The sequence below is a fragment of the Solanum tuberosum genome, unplaced genomic scaffold, assembly GCF_000226075.1.
Source record: "Solanum tuberosum cultivar DM 1-3 516 R44 unplaced genomic scaffold, SolTub_3.0 scf00512, whole genome shotgun sequence".
Taxonomy (NCBI): Eukaryota; Viridiplantae; Streptophyta; class Magnoliopsida; order Solanales; family Solanaceae; genus Solanum; species Solanum tuberosum.
This window is the reverse complement of record NW_006239475.1, coordinates 26,494-44,627: the sequence shown is the minus strand read 5'-3', so window position 1 is coordinate 44,627 and position 18,134 is coordinate 26,494. Positions and strand designations below refer to the sequence as shown.

The 18,134-nt window shown below is 31.6% G+C and overlaps 1 protein-coding gene and 1 pseudogene across 2 annotated transcripts in view; one reads left to right on the top strand and one right to left on the bottom strand.

Annotated features, from left to right (window-relative positions):
* The window catches only part of LOC102578626 (E3 ubiquitin-protein ligase RGLG2), a 41,227-nt gene that overhangs the window by 7,642 nt on the left and 15,451 nt on the right, over positions 1 to 18,134 (bottom strand). The window lies entirely within an intron of this gene.
* Positions 2,863 to 10,148, top strand: LOC102585471 (organic cation/carnitine transporter 3-like; annotated as a pseudogene).

Genomic DNA, 18,134 nt, shown 5'->3' with positions numbered 1-18,134 from the left:
AGGGGGTTGGGGGGTAAGGGTGAGGGTGGGGTAACGTTATTTTTTTTAAAAAATAACAAGCTTTAAATTTATTTATTTATTTTGGAGGGGGGGCTGATTTGAGGGTAGGGACAAAATAAATTGATTTTTTCAATAAAAAAAATTGTAATTTAAAGTTGGATGAGAGTTTTGGAAAATGTTTTCTTAATTTTGAAGGGAAGTCATTTTTCTTAAATTTGAGGAAAATGAGTTGATTTGGAAAGCATTTAATCCAACCAAACATGAGAAAATTGGAAAACATTTTCCGAAAAATGTTTTCCTTCATACCTAACACACCCCACATGCGAAATTTTACCGAATATATTGTAGTTATTGAAAAGAATATCAAATTACAAGATACATATTCACAAGCCTAATAGTTTCATTTTTATGATCACATAAACACAATAAACCATAAATGATTCGTATCAAATCAAATAACATCACTTAAATTAAGATGATAAAAATAACTAAAATATATATAGACAAAAAAACTGTAACAACAACGACAAGATACAATCACCTAAACACTATAAATCGTAAATAATTCATATCAAATCAATTAACATCACTTAAATTAAGACAGTAATTAACTAATATAATACAAACGTGTGGAATATAATTGGTGTGCACTTGCGGTCTAAATTGACTTATTTTTATCCCAAATAAAAACGCCAAATATGCCAACTCAATCCTAGTGTACCCACTAGCTTAATTAATTATAATCTATTTATTTGTTAGTTTTATTTTTCATCAAAACTATGGTACGTGAGAAAAATAGGGCGGATTCAACATGTTACGAAAAATTAATTGCTAGCATCCTACCTATTTTATCTTTTTCTTGGATAGTTTAGTAGACAGAAAAAATAATGTATGTAATATTAATTTAATTATTTTTACAGAAGGTAAAACAAGTAAAAAAGTTTTCCGAAAATACTTTCGAAATATTAGCCTAATACAAAATAATGTTTTTATATTAATAAATATATTTTTCAGATTAATTACCTAAATATAAACCGCAACTCTTCATAACTAAGTAGATTGAGAAAATCTGGCCAAACACACAATTTTAATTGAGCATGGACTTTAATAAAAAAAAGAATACTTTTAAATATTATGGTTTATAACTATTAATATGTATAATGTATTAAAATGTCATTTAATTTCATTATAATCTTAAACGTCATATGAAATATTAGGTTAAATAGCTGTCAAATTAGAAATAAAAGATTATTTTATTAAACAAACTAAAATAAAAATAAAATATAAAACATATTAATTTGAATATATTATTAAAAAAATCATCAAATTTTAAATTCTGAATTCATCTCGAAAATGTTACGTACGGCGCCAATTGTGCGTCAATCAATAGCCACTGATTGTTTAAATCATTTGGCACCATGAGATATAATCATATAAAATTCCTCCAGCAATAAATATTTAGGATTTAAAATCAATGGAATTTAAATATAAGTTTAGAATATTTTTCAAATATATAGCACAACAAATACAAACTAATATTTACTATACATTCACATAACTCGTACCAAACATTTCTAATTATTCCTTTCCCTTATTTATTTTAAATCCTTATTATTTGATGATCAATATTTATATTAGGGTTTAATAAAATTTAAATTTATGTTAAAAAATCCTACGTTTTACTTGTTGAGAGTAAAACGCATACTATAGAAGGCCACCACAATCTTTAATGTTTTATTTCTTTTTAAAAAATATTTTTTTACTCAGTGTTTAATATTCATATTAGAGTCAAATTAAATTTGAAATCATACTGAAAAATTCTATATTAAAAATAAACGCTTGTAAAAAAAAGACCCCGTCACAATTCTTGTTAATTGGTCTATTTCGTCTTTTAAGTCTTTTCAACACATGAAAATGTTTAAAGGCCCTTTTTTTTTTCTTAATTAGATTTTTTCTATTCAAATAATTTTTTTATTAATCTTTTCACAATCATCTAATTTCATGTAATTTTGTCATTTAACTAGGAATGGATTAATTACAAAGATATAATATGTAACTTGTTCCCATGGATACAGCAAATACGTGTTCTTTTAGAACAATATATTAATACAATGTAATCTTTCATTCGTTTTAATTTATTTATTTTTTTAGTTCATTTCAAAAAGTATGATGTCTCTTTTGTTTGATAATTTTTTAATTCTATTTTTCATGTTTAAGACCAATAAATTAAAAAATATTTTGGCACATTCTACATATAATCTTTAGTTTAAAACTACAAGATTATAAATATAAGAAAATGATTATCCTTATTCAATCAGGAAAATATTAAAAAATAAAAACATTAATTTTCTATTTTATTACGAATTTATCATTATCTAAATTAGAATTAGTGATTTATTACAATATTTTTATTAGGAAAACGATATGTTTTAAAAGAATAAAAAATATGTTTATTTAAGAAAAAGGCATTTTAATCCAAAAGTAACAATAAGAACATGATTTTTGGATCAAATTATTAATTTAAAATATTTATATTCAATTTTACATTATTTAAAAATATTTTTTTTTTATCCTTTTCTGTGTGAAGGATTAAGTCCAATCAGATCCTTGTCATTCACACATGATATCAATATGATATGATCCTTCAACAATACAAATTAATAATTTATGAAATTATCTAAATGTTGAATACCAGCAAATCATAATTGTACTGGTATTGTCTTGCCTAATTTGTGGGACCTCAATTAAATAAAAACTAAAATGCAACTAGTGTTTTTTTCTTAATATATAAACCAAGTTCTCAAGGTGCTCAAAATCCACACACTTTTAATTTGTATACACAAATTCAAAATAAAAATAAAAATGAGTGACCAATCATATGAACCATTGTTATTAAATTGAAAAAATACATCGAAAACGCTCGATGAGACGATAGAAAGGTGCATTGGTGAATTTGGATGGGCACAATTGTTACAATCCGTCCTCGTATCTCTATCGTGGGTTTTCGATGCACAACAAACATTTATTAGTGTCTTTACCAACACACATGCCGTTAATGAATCGTCGTTACAGAAGCAAGGTGTGAGTTCAGTTCTCAGTGGATTACCAACGTCTTCGTTTTTCATAGGTTGTCTTATTGGAGGTTTAGTATTATTGATACGTCCAAACTTACACTTCAAATAATAAGTGTAAACGGTCGATGCCAATTTACAAAACTCAACTAGAGTTGAGGTCGATCCCACAGAGAATTTCTTTACAGATAAGGTTTCACTGTCGCATTTATTCGAATGTTATTATTATTTCCTAAATAGACAATTACGAAAAGTAAATTGGGTTTGGTTGAGATGTTATAAGTACTAAGCCTTGCAGTCAAAGTCCAGAGTAATGACTAACAGACTATTACGGTATAAAATTGATTCAGTTGATTAAGAGAAACCAGGATTGTGTTCACCATAACGTTAGTTCTAGTGTCCTTCCGTATCTGGTCCATGAAAGGCATTGGGAAGTGATCCCTCAAAGTCCACTTGTTTAGCTTCTTGTAGTCCATACACACTCGCCATCCAGTGACTGGTCTCTGCGGAACTAACTCATTCTTGGCATTTGCCACCACAGTCATACCGCCCTTTTTGGGCACACATTGCACTGGACTGACCCAGTGACTATCAGAAATGGGATAGACCACCCAACATCTAACCACTTGATGATCTCTCTCTTGACCACTTCTTGCATATGTGGGTTTAACCTTCGCTGGTGTTCAATGCTTGGGCTGCAATCCTCATCTAGCTGGATCTTATGCGTGCATATGCTGGAGGTATTCCGATGATATTAACAATGGTCCACCCTATGGCCCTTTTGTACCTTCTCAACACCTTGATCACCTCCTGAACCTGTTCATCATTTAAATCTGCAGCCAAAATCACAGGTAAAGTGTTGTTAGTTCCTAAAAATACATACCTTAGGTGACTAGGTAACTGTTTCAGTTTCAGCACCGGTGGCTCCTCAATGGATGGTTTTGCTGGAGGGCTTGCCCTATTTTTTAAGTCAAGGTCCAATTTTTTTGGGGCATACGAGTGTGCTCCCATACCCTACAAGGCATTCACGGTCTCTACATAGTCCGACCGGAAATTAGCATCAAAGTTCATCAGCACTGCAGCTAAGGTTTCAACAACCATCCTCTCTTCGATGGGTACTCTCATTCCTTCTTCATTAACCACCTCTATTGCATATACTACATTCATATCATGTGACTGCTTCATTGATTTGCATATATTGAACTTTACCTCATCTTTGTTGAGTCTGAACTTCAGCTCTCCTCTCTCAATATCTACCAAGGCCCTTCCAGTGGCCAAAAATGGTCTTCCCAAAATGATGGGAACCTCAAAGTCCACTTCGCAATCCAAGATCACGAAATCAGCCGGAAAGATGAAAGTGTCCACCTTTACAAGTACATCACATAGGACTCCCACAGGTCGCTTAACTGACCTATCAACCATCATCAACCTCATTGCTGTGGGTTTTGGAACTCCCAATCCCAGTTTCTTGTAAATGGCTAATGGCATCAAGTTGATGCTGGCTCCTAGATCACACAAAGCTTTTGCAAACTTGATTGACCCAGTGGTGCATGGGATAGTGAATGCACCTGGATCTTACGTCTTCTTAACCAGAGATCTGGTAGCAATGGTGCTGCAATGATGAACATCATCAGTAAAATCAAGACTTACATCTCTTTTCTTTGTAACTTAGTCCTTCATGAACTTGGCATATCCTAGCATCTGTTCCAGGGATTCCACAAGTGGTATGTTTACTGAAAGCTGCTTCAACATGGTGATGAATTTTGTAAACTTCCCATCTTCAGCTTTCGTTTTGAGCCTTTGAGGGAAATGAGGAGGTGGTCTAGGAATCTGCTGTAAAGGCATGTTTTCCTAAACCTTTTTCGCTTTTCCTCTCGTAGGCTGTGCTTTAGGCTGAGGATCCTCCAAGTCATCTACATGTTCAACTTCATCATATTCTCTGCCAGTTTTCTCTAATACCTATTCATGTTTAGTACCTACAAGAATAGGGTCAGTAAGAACTTTACCACTCTTGGTGCCGATGGCTATGCGTTGCCCGTCCTTCTTAGTATTTGGATGGTATCACTTGGTAGTAACCCATTCTTCCTTTGGTTTAATGAGGCTGAGAGTTGCCCTAACTGCTGTTCAATCTGCTTGATGGAGGTGGTGTGAGAGTCCACCAATTGACTCATGCTTGAGAAATCACCTCTCATCTCTTTTACCTTTGCATCAGTTGATTTAACTTTCTGGAGTACTTTAGCCATCATGTCTTCCAGCTTAGACCCACTGGAGCTACCATTTGCCCGGTCTCTATTATCTGGGGGCACATAAACACTACTGCGATCATTCGTGTACCCATCTTTGTTTATCCAGTTTCCCTGCTCTCTATATACTGGCTTATCATATTGACCATCCCTAGCATAGTTCCGACCTACATTTCCAGAATTGTAACCCTGATTTCCAGAGTTATAATTCCGAAAACCTCCTTGGTTCCTCAAGTAGTTAGCTTCCTCATCAAGGTCAATATCCTGATCCTCATACCTATTTTGCTGTCCCATAACATTCACCTTTTCAGACTTGGCTACAATGTGCTTTGTGAGTAGATCTATTTGTGTCCTCATATGTGCCATGTCTTGGTCCCTTTCTTCTTCTCTTTTCCTCTGTTCAGCTGAAAGCTCAAATGTGTACCCAAGCTCTCCTACCTCTGTATCTTTAGTGTACCATTCCCTGTTATTCTTTGATACCTCATCCAACAGAATGGCTTCCTCATAAATGATCCTCCACAAACTACATCAACAATAGGTTTAGTGACATAGTTTAGAGATCTATAAAAAGCTTGTTTCAGATGCCTCTCAGTTAGATCACGATTGGGCATTTCTTCAGCTTTTGGCTGAATCTTCACCAATGTCATGCATTGCTTCTCCTGGTATCTGTTTGTGTGTACTTATTTCATCCTTCATCTGCAACTATTTTGATTCTGGAAAGAATCGTTCCAGGAAAGCTTTTTTCAGCTCAGTCCAAGTTTTGATGGAGTCATCTGGCGTCTCATTCAACTAGTTAGTTGCCTCTCCAGTAAGAGACAGTGAAAACAGCCTCAATCTCATTGCTGTTTAGTTGACTCCAGGAATCTCTTGTGACTTACAGATTGACACAAAATTCATTAGGTGTTGGTTCGCATCATCACCAGATGTACCCCTGAACATACCTTTCAGGTACAACAATTGAATCATAGTGCTGGTGATTGTGAACTTAACACCTAGAGGTAGTGCAGGTAACACTATTGCTCTAGTGGCTCCAACTCCATCTAAATCTGCATCATCCTCATCATACATCATGTGCGCTAGATGCTGAGCTCTACCCCATGGAGCTATTGGTTGGTGATGGGGAAGGATCAATCCATCCACTTCTCTATTTTCATCTACCACCCTAAGTTGGTTGTTCCCGCCGTTCTGCTGAACACCTCTTGCAGCGGCTTCAGCTTCTAGTCCCCACATTTGTCTTTGTGCCTCAAGTTCTTGTGCATTCACCATTTTTCGAAGAGTCTTTTAGAGTTCTGAGTTGTAAGGGATCAATGGAGCTCATTTACTCCTGGTACTTGACATACACAATAGAACTCACCTGAAAGAGACACAAATACAGAACAAAACGTAAAATTAGGAAATATAACTACAAATCGAAGAAAAGCTAGTAAAATACTTCTGAATTGAAATTCCTCGGTAGCGGTGCCAAAATTTGATACGTCCAAACTTACACATCAAATAAGAAGTGTAAACGGTCGATGTCAATTTATAGAACTCAACTAGAGTTGAGGTCGAGCCCACAGAGAATTTCTTTACAGATAAGGTTTCACTGTCGCGCTTATTCGAATGTTATTATTATTTCCTAAACAGACAATTACGAAAAGTAAATTGGGTTTGGTTGAGATGTTATAAGTACTAAAACTTGCAATCAAAGTCCAGATTAACGACTAACAGACTATTACGGTATAAAATTGATTCAGTTGATTAAGAGAAACCAGGATTGTGTTCACCATAACGTTAGTTCTAGTGTTCTTCTGTATTTGAGTTTCAGGCAATTCAATGTTTACACAATTATTGCTAATTAATTTTCATCTGACACTTCTCAATCTAAGTAGACAACTTCCACTCACGTCCTCTCGGACCTAGAGTGTTACTAACATTGACCCTCACTTACAATGAGTTGATGTTAAAGTTCTTTTCTCTCGAACTCAAACTTTAACTCCAATTCGTTAGATTAGTTCAGCTTTTTCCTAACTTGTAGTTTTCTCTCGAACAAATACCAGATACATGCTCAATCTAATGCGTGCACTCATCAGATTGCAAGAATCACGAAAGCTAAAACTACAAATTGTAACCACTGAATGCATTTCACTCGTTTTACAAAATTACGGTTAAAACTACGTCATGGATCCAACAACTCCAATTGTGGAATTTAGCCCCTCATATTTTCACGTAAACAATCAACAATAAATAACGAAAAACATGTTAAAAAGTACTTACGAGAAGAATCAGCAAATCAATAATCACTTTGATAATTTGATAATCCGAATCCAAACTTCAAACTCGGATTAATATCCAAAATCGAAAATCAAAGTCTAAAAATAATAGAGAGTAGTTCGTCGTCCAACGTAAGATAGATTATAATGACATAAAAATGACCTAATAAATTCAAAATAATTGTTTTAAAACAAAGTGCTAATCGAAATAGGACTGAAATTTTGAACCCTTCACGCCCACTTTTACGGCCCGTAGAGGGCTTCACAGACCGTGAATCCCTCTGTGGTCTTCCCTTAGACACTCCCCAAAAGTTGCTCTTCAAACTCGATCACTGGAACTTGCATCACGGACGAGACCATGGATCGTCACAAGGACCACGGCCCGTGAAGGCGTTCGTGGTCTTTACTTAAATTTCCCAAAATTTGGGTCTTCAAGACCATCCACTGGAAAGTGCACCACGGACGAGACCACGGACCGTCAAAGGGACCACGGCCCGTGAAGGCGTCCGTGGTCTTTACTTAACTTTCCCAAAATTTGGGTCTTCAAGGCTATCCACTGGCAAGTGCACCACGGAAGCAACCACGGTCCGTCTCGATCTTCACTGCCCCTAAAGGTGCCCGTGATTCTAACTTGGTCCTCATCACTTAGCAACTTCTTTTAACCTCTTCACTGGTTCAACTTAACGAGTACGACCACGGACTGTGGTGATGACCACGGTCCGTGAAGTCGTTTGTGGTCGTCACTTGGTTCCTTTTGACTTTTTCTTCATTTCTTCCTTTTTTTTACTTTTCATCTGTCTCACATGTACAACACATCCAAACATATTATATCCACATAAATGCACTCGATTCTAGTATTAATTCTTAGTTTTCAAGCATCAAATGTGCCACCATTTTGCGGCACATCAATTATCCACTTTGGCTGACACAAAACTTGGACGAAAAACATGTTGATTTTTTCATGTCTTGTCATGTCAGTTGCCAAAACCATAACATAAATTTCAACAAATATTTGGATTTACTTTTTGAGGTTTTTGAGTGGATTTGGAAGGGCTACTATTGGGACTTGTGCACTTGTTTTGTCAACAAAGTTAGTAGGAAATCAATGGCGTGGACAAGTTGGTATAATTGGTTTTGTTTGTTTTATTATTGGTTTTCCATCATTACCAATTATTGCTTTTTTGAATAAAGAGTCTTCATGGAGAGTGTTGTATTTGTGGACATGTTTTCCAACAATTTTGTACTGATCAATTTTGGTACATTTTTTGGTTTGTGAATCACCAAGATGGCTTTATGTAAGAGGGAACAAAGAGGAATTTGTGTCAACTTTGAAAAGTATTACAACAAGGAGTAGATTGACATTGAGCTTCTTTGGCTCCTTTTTTGAATTTGAAGATCAAGAACATGATAATGTAAGTTATTACTCCCTATATCTGTTTCAGTTTGTTTATTTTACTTTCCTTTTTAAGTCCTTTTAATAAAGAATGTCACGTACTCTTTACGTCCAATATTCTATCTTAATTACTATCAAATATTTATCAAAACACACATCATGAACTATCGGTTGTTCCGTTTTTCTACTTGAAATATCACCATCGTTCTGGAATAGAAAAAGGGAACAACTAATAGTTGAAGTGTGTTTCAATAAATAATTGGTGATAGTTCAAGTATGAAACTTGAATAACTAAGATACTTCAGGTGTATTTTTTATCCTTTGCACTTTTCTTAAAACTTTGTGGAGGAGTCAAACTAATTAATATAAACAAATTGAAATGAATGAAGGGAGTACTTCATTAATGTGTTCAAACCCCTCTCTATTTTCTTTTTTGTGCTTAAACTATATATTTGAGGAAGTTAAATATATCGTCATTGTATGAAACTTTTACCTGTTGTAGCAAGTAACTTATCTTATTTTCTAATACAGAACTCAAACGAGTCATCAACAATCAATCTCTACTCAGCTATCAAGATGTTGATCGAAAAAAAATGGGATTTCAGACGGCTTATATCGGTTATGTTGGTTGGTTTTGGTATAAGAATGGTATATTATGGGATGCCATTAGGTGTTGGAAATTTACCGTTTAATCTATACCTAAGTGTTACACTTAATGCACTATCAGAATTACCAGCATCAATAGTAACATTTTTTCTTAATTGGAAAATTAACTAAGGAAAAAATCAATATTAGTATTTTGCTATGTTAAGTGGAATATGTAGTATAGGTTGTGTAATAGTACAAAATGATGATTTTAAAGTGTTACAAATGGGGTTTGAACTTTTTTTCATTTTTTTACTGCATGTACTTGTTCTAATGTTTTGTTAATTTACACTGTGGAATTGTTTCCAACTTGTGTTAGAAATTCAGCAGTGTCAATGGTGAGACAAGCATTGGTACTTGGTGGTGCAATTAGTCCAATGTTAGTAGCTTTTGGGAGGACAAATAGATGGTTTTCTTATGGAGTTTTGGGATTTGTATAGCAATTTGTGGATTGTTTGTGTTGTGTTTGCCAGAAACTAAAGGAAGGACATTGAGTGATACTATGGATGAAGAGGAGTACAAGGAAAGTGTATTTGTTTGTTAATCAATGTTGTAAAAGTATGACATTTTTTTCAATAAAATTTTGAGTCGAGGATCTATCAGATTCAATCTCTTTATTCTACAAAAGGTTTGTGTACATCTCATTCACATCAGACTTCACTTATGGAATCATACTGAGTTTGTTCTTGTTAATTGTTGACATTTTTCAATAAAATTTTGGATCGAGGGTTTGTCAGATTCAGTTTTTCTGTCCCACAAAGGTAGAGGTTAAGTATGCGTACATCTCACTCACTCCAGACGCCACTCGTGGAATTACACTGAGTTTGTTCTTGTTGTTGACAATTTTTTAATAAAATTATGAGTTGAAGGTCTATCAAATTCAGTCTCTCTGATCAATAAAGATAGAAGCTAAGTTTGCGTACACCTGACTCACTCCAGACTACACTTATGTAATCACACTGAGTTTGTTCTTGTTATTGTTAATTTTTCAATAAAATTTTGAGTTGAAGGTCTATCAGATTCGGTCTCTCTTCTACAGAGGTAGAGGAAGTCTATGTACACCTCGCTCAACCCCAGACTCCACTTATGGAATAACATTGAGTTTGTTCTTGTTGTTGACAATTATTTTAATAAATTTTATGTCTAAGGTCTATCAGATTCAGTCTCTCTATGTCGCAAAGATAGAGGTTAAGTCCTCATACATCCCATTCAACCCCAAACTCCCCTTATAAAATCACACTGAATTTATTTTTTGTTGTTGACATTTTTCAATAATAAAAACTTACAGCATGTGATTAGAAAATGGCAAGATTGTTGCTTTGTTTGTAGAGGAGCTTTGCTGGTTTTGGAAGGTGGACTAATGTTTTACTACAATTAGAATTAATAAAGCAATTTTTTGTGGTCTAACACCTTCCCAAAGTAGTGTTCACGGACCTTAGTGTATCGGACTGACGCCTTTTTAAAATTAATAAAATAATTTTTATTTTACGTGTCACTTTTTATCTGTTCCGAGAAAAGAAAAGAAAAGGGACAACTTTTTAAAATTGAAAAGTTTATAATTTTTTAATTTTAATTTTACCAGTAATGAAATATATTTAAGATCAATCATAAATTTTAAGTATACTTTATGTGTATATCAAATGTCAATCTTGCTTTCGTTTATAAATTCCATGCTTAAGTTAAACACAATCAAGAAAATATAATTTTTATTCAAAAAATAAGGCAAATTAATTTTGTACAATTAAATGGAATATGCAATCAAATTGCAAATATGGAAAATATTTAGATCTCTAATACAACTATCTTATCTAAAACTCGTTAATAACAGTATTTTATAATATAAATTAAGAATACAATAATCAATGAAGCCGTTTTAGCTCAGTGGTAGAGCGTGTGGCTTTTAACCGCGTGGTCGTGGGTTTTTGATCCCCACAGATGGCGATTTAAACTTTTTGAAGATATGTCGATTTTTATTGATTTTTAAATAACTTAGTAGAATTTCTCTCTTTTCACTTTTCGAACGTCGATTTTGTTATAACTTAGTAGAATTTCTCTCTTTTCTTTACTCGAACATATGTTGATTTTGTTATCAATTTTTAAATAACTCAGTAGAATTTCTCTCTTTTCTTTACTCGAACATATGTTGATTTTATTTTCGATTTTTAAATAACTTGGTAGAACTTCTCTCTTTTCTTTACAATTAGGACGAAAATTTTCATCCTTTGTCAACTTATCTTTTTACTATGGTGAATATAATTTTCTTGTATTATGAAAAAAATAAAGTAACAAGTAATGGAGTATATATTAACAATGAACAAAATAGATATATCTATAAATAACATTCCAACAAACGTAGAATTTATAATTTTAAAATTAAGGTATGTTACTTACTACAATAAGTAAAAATAACGTGATAATGTAAAAATTCTTTACATTATCGACATAAACAAAGTTAAATTCGAGAAAAATATACACGTATATTTACATACACCGGTCATTTAAGTTGCTATTTTAAGTGTATAACCGGATACGAAATGTTCATCTTGAAAAATGAAGTACACATAAATTCTATGTGAGATCTCCTAATACCTCTACTCTTGCTCTTTTTACCTGTCTAAATAATTAGAACCAGAACTAATGCTTAGTTTCATCCTTAACCATAGATTTGACTATCGTAGTTTACATCAAGCAATACACTGCATAAAAATCTCCATACACTATAGGTTTATAAAGATATAATCATGTGCATGGTACATTAGCACTTTTTCCATCAAGCTTTTTAACTTGTATTAATAGACATAAGAGTGTCTTATAAACTATCAAATAGTATGAGTTTATAAAGATAAGGCACAAGTATCTTAGACTATGACAGAAATCTCAAAGACATATCTTAACTAAACTAAGGTCTTATTAACTCTCCGAACTCATTTTTTTTTGTAATTTTGTACCCCTTTTGACTTACATAACACACTTCATGTCTCCACATAGTTGAGGCGCGCGAGAGATGTTTTTGTCAAAAAAATGAGTTCGGGGTGTGTCTCTGAAATTTCGGTCATAGTCAAGATTACTTGTGCCTTATTCCTCTTGTAAACTTTAAAATGTTCATTTTAGGCTAAATAACATGCTCTGATAGGTATAGAAAGAGATAGAAGACATTTAAGATAAGCCAAAATATTATTTATGTTTTCAAACTCGATATCTAGTCAAATACAAAGCTCATTAGTAACTACTTCCACGACTCGATTCGCATAGCATAAAAGAAAGAGTAAGAACCAAAACCTGATCAACTGATTTGAAAATTATCCGGAATATAGTAATACTTGTTCTTCTTATCCTTCATCATCTTCTCCGTTTCCTTTTTACTGCAATAACTCGAATCCTTTTTCAAATTCACAGTACCCGAACCAGAATATTCTATTTATTTGTTAGTTTTATTTTTCATCAAAACTATGGTACGCGAGAAAAATAGGGGCGGATTCAACATTTTACGACAACTTATTTGCTAGCATCCTATCTATTTTATCTTTTTCTCGGGATCGTTTGATAGAGTATATTAAAAATAATAATATATGTAGTATTAGTTGGCTCATGATGTATTCCTTTTCTTTATTTCTTAAAGTTTTTTTCCTTATTAAGTGTTTGATATTTATATTAGGGATAAGGGTCTGAAAAATATCCTAACTTTGGTCGAAATTGTTGTTATGGTACCAAACTTTAATGAGGACCTATTACCCCCGACTATTTAATACCGTATTTTAAACAGATATATTTGCTCACGTGGACATAAAAAATAATGCAAAATTATAAATAGTAATGTGTCCACGTGGGCACATATATATCTTTAAAATACACTATTAAATAGTTCAGGGGGTAAAAAATACACTATTAAATAGTTCAAGGGGGTAATAGGTCCTCCATAAAGTTTGGTATCGTAACAGGAATTTCGGCCAAAATTGTGATATTTTTCAGACCCTTATATATCCCTTTATATTAAGGCTTAACTAAATTTAAATCCACATCGAAAATTTTTATGCTGAGAGTAAAACGCTTGCTCAAGAAGGCCACCACAATCCTTATTGGTTTATTTCTTTTTTTAAAAATTGTTTTCTACTCAGTGTTAAATAAGGGGGGCGTTCGGTTCTTCAGTTTGATTTTATGAAACTTCGGTTCGATTTTACGATTTTTGGTTTTAGAAAAATGTGCATCATATACCAACAAAACTAATTCGGTTCGGTTTAGTTCAATGTTTTTAAATTGGTTTTTCGGTGCGAAAGAAAAATAAAACGAGGACAAAATCAATGTATAAGATACTTAATTAGAATTTAAAACTATGTTAAGAAATGATGTGTCTCGCTAGGAACACTTATTATGCTAACTATAAGACTATATTTGTCTTTTTCAAGAACATTGTGTCTCCAACTATTTTTTCAAAAAAAACAAGGATGAAGACGAGTTCCTTTACATAATGTACATTAATAAAAATATGTTTGGGTTCCTCTTGAGAATTAATATTTGAAGTTAAATATTGAATTGCACATTTGTAGCTACTTAATTTTTATTTTTTTTAATAAAAGTACGGTTCTTCGGTGCACCGAAATTCTGAGACCTTCCATTGAACCGAGGAACCGAACTTGTGAAAAAATAACACCGACACCGAACAGAAAAACTGAAGAACCGAATTAGTTTGGTTCGATTCTCTTATATTTATGTCCACCACTAATGTTAAATACTCATATTAGAGTCCAATCAAATTTAAACTCGTACTAAAAAATTCTATATTAAGAGTAAACACTTGTGATAAAAAGACTCCATCACAATTCTTGTTGGTCTATTTCGTCTCTCAAGTCTTTTCAACACGTGTGAATGTTTTAAGGACCATTTTTTCTTAATTAGGTAGTTTCTATAACAAATATTTTTTGTTAATCTTTTCACAATCATCTAATTTCATGTTACTATTGTCATTTAACTTGGAATGGATTAATTACAAAGATATAATATGTAACTTGTTCCCATGGATACAGCAAATACGTGTTCTTTTAGAACAATGAATTAATACAATGTAATATTTTCATCGTTTTAATTTGTTTATTTTTTTAGTTCATTTCAAAAAGTATGATGTCTCTTTTTTTTGGTAATTTTCAAATTTAAATTTTCATGTTTAATATCAACAAAATAAAAAATATTTTATCATATTCTACATATTTTTAGTTTAAAATCGTAAAATTATATATATCAGCAAATGAGAATATTAATTTTCTATTTTATTACAAAAAAGGATTTATTGTTATCTAAATGAGAATTAGTGATGTATTACAATATTTTTGTTAGGAAAAAGATGTGTTTTAATAGAAAAGAAATAATACATTTATTTAGAAGAAAAAACATTTTAACCCAAAAGTAACAATAAGAACATGATTTTGGATCAGATTATTAATTTAAAACATTTATCTTCAAGTTTACATAATTTAAAAATATTTTTTTTATCCTTTTCTGTTTGAAGGATCAAGTCCAATCAGATCCTTGTCATTCACACATTATATCAATATGATATGATCCTTCAAGAATACAAATTAATAATTTATGAAATTGTCTAAATGTTGAATACCAGCAAATCATAATTGTACTGGTATTGTCTTGCCTAATTTGTGGGACCTCAATTAAATAAAAACTAAAATGCAACTAGTGTTTTTTTCTTCATATAATAAACTAAGTTCTCAAGGTGTACACAAATTCAAAAAAAAAATATGAGTGATCAATCATATGAACCATTGCTATTAAATCGAAAAAATACATCGAAAATGCTTGATGAGACGATAGAAAGGTGCATTGGTGAATTTGGATGGGCACAATTGTTACAATCCGTCCTCGTATCTCTATCGTGGGTTTTCGATGCACAACAAACATTTATTAGTGTCTTTACCGATACACATGCCGTTAATGAATGGTCGTTACAGAAGCAAAGTGCGAGTTCAATTCTCAGTGGATTACCAGCGTCTTAATTTTTCATAGGTTGTCTTATTGGAGGTTTAGTATTATCTACTTTGGTTGACACAAAACTTGGACGAAAAAACATGTTGGTTTTTTCATGTCTTGTCATGTCAGTTGCCGGAATCATAACATCAATTTCAACAAATATTTGGATTTACTCATTTTTGAGTGGATTTGGAAGGGTTACTATTGGGACTTGTCCACTTGTTTTGTCAACAGAGTTAGTAGGAAATCAATGGCGTGGACAAGTTGGTATAATTGGTTTTGTTTGTTTTACTATTGGTTTTCTATCATTGCCAATTATTGTTGTTTTGAATAAAGAGTCTTCATGGAGAGTGTTGTATTTGTGGACATGTCTTCCAACAATTTTGTACCTGATCAATTTTGGTACATTTTTTGGTTTGTGAATCACCAAGATGGCTTTATGTAAGAGGGAACAAAGAGGAATTTGTGTCAACTTCGAAAAGTATTACAACAAGGAGTAGCTTGACATTGAGCTTCACTACAACAAATGTGATATTTAGCTACGAAATTATTAGGTACGATACTAAATTTGTCACTAATTATTCATTTTTTGTGACAAAAATTGTATTTCGTGTTTAAATGTACGAGCAAAATACTTTTAGTGACGAAACACACAATTTCGTAGCAAAGTTTTGTCCATATATTTGGCGCCATTTATTAATTACTATTAGTGACGCATTCTAAGTTATAAACAACAACTTATTTTGTCACTAATAATACACCAAATTTGTGACAAATTATTATTTGTCTTAGATGAGTTATAATTTTGGACACGAAGAAATTTTGTCCCTAAAAATATGTTATTGCAATAGCGACAAATTAAAATTCGTAGTCAAATGTCGTAAGCTTTAGCCACAAAATTTCATATTTGATTGCTATCTAAATTTTTGTCACTAATAATATAATCAATTCGTGACAAACATTTTCTTGTCTCTAATCAACTTGTGACTTAGTGACAACATAGTTTTGTTACAAAATATGCAATATTTAAATTTTAAAAAAATTAAAATTTGCAGCTAAATAATTTAATTATTTTCTAATTTTATTTTTAGCAAAATATATAATAATCTTTGATTAGGCTTATTATTTACAATTGTAAGTAGCAACTAGCAATATTTCTATAAAGCGTTTTTTATAGGTAACAACAAAAGAAAACTATAGAATGATATAATGATCACGTCGAACTATACCTTAAGTAAATTTAAGTGGCAGTGCTAACATAAGATCTAATGTGAGTGGGATTGTGATATCACAGAGAGAAATTATACAAAGATAACATCGACTGTAAGTCTATTTTGCAAAAGTTTTAAATATTTTATGGATATTTAACTAACTATTTTCTATAATGACTAAAAATAAGTTTAATTTCAGAGGTCTCAAGAACCCCAACTATTTGATTTCAATAAAATTATGATGTTTGAATTTAGATACATATCTAAATATTAAGATGTGTATTTAGATCTAGATGTATAAATCTAATTATGCATCTCAAAATTGAGATGTTGTTTTAAATTTGAATACTAAATAATTATGATTATTATTAATATATGAATATGTAAAATTTATCTTTATTTAAAATAATGATAATAAATTTAAAAAAATGTGAAATTAATCTAATACTATATCAATAATATATATTTTTCCAAAAAAATTTAATAGCAGTTAGTGGTGATGATGGCTAGTTGTCGTGGTTGTTGGTGTAGAGACTCTATTTTGACCAAAGATATTTTAAATTAATTAATCAATTCTTTTTCTTTTAACTTAGTTTCTTGAATTTCAAACATAGTGAAATAACTATTAATAAATGTCATTTTATTAATTTAAAAACTACTTTATTTATTAAAAAAATAAGTATTTTAAACGAGTATGTTTTTTATATTTTCAAATTAAAGCCAACTGTGCTTTAATTATGATCAGGACCCTATTATATTATTAATAATTACTTTATTTTGCTAAATCAAAAGGATTTCATTATTAAATTAATTAAATGATTATCTCAATTTTAATACATATTTCCTTTGTTTCATAAATATCTTTAATTATAAATAATTGAGTAAATTTGATTTTAACTCAATAATTGGTCACAATTGCAACTCGAATCGGTTATGTTTGAAATAATAATGGCTATAACTTAAAGATGATTGATTAATTTTTAAATTTAATTTGGGTCATTTTCACTCTTAAAGATCAATTTTTTATCTTAGCTTTTTTCAACGGTCAAGTTTAGTAATGACCCTAAAATGGACTGATTATGATAATTTTTCCCTTTTAAAAAAATTCTCTAAAATGATCTCAGTAATGGGTGATCTTGATTTTTCAACCCCGCTTAATATTATTTTTTAAGTAAAAAATTATTTTAAGAAAATTTCTAACTTTTGCCCATAAGACAAAATGATTAAGATATTTTAAGACACTAAACCTTCTCAATTGACATGAAGTTCTACCTATCAGAAAAAATTAAAACTCATGTATGATATCCATCAGACATGGGTTCTAACTTTTTTTTCCGTAAGACATT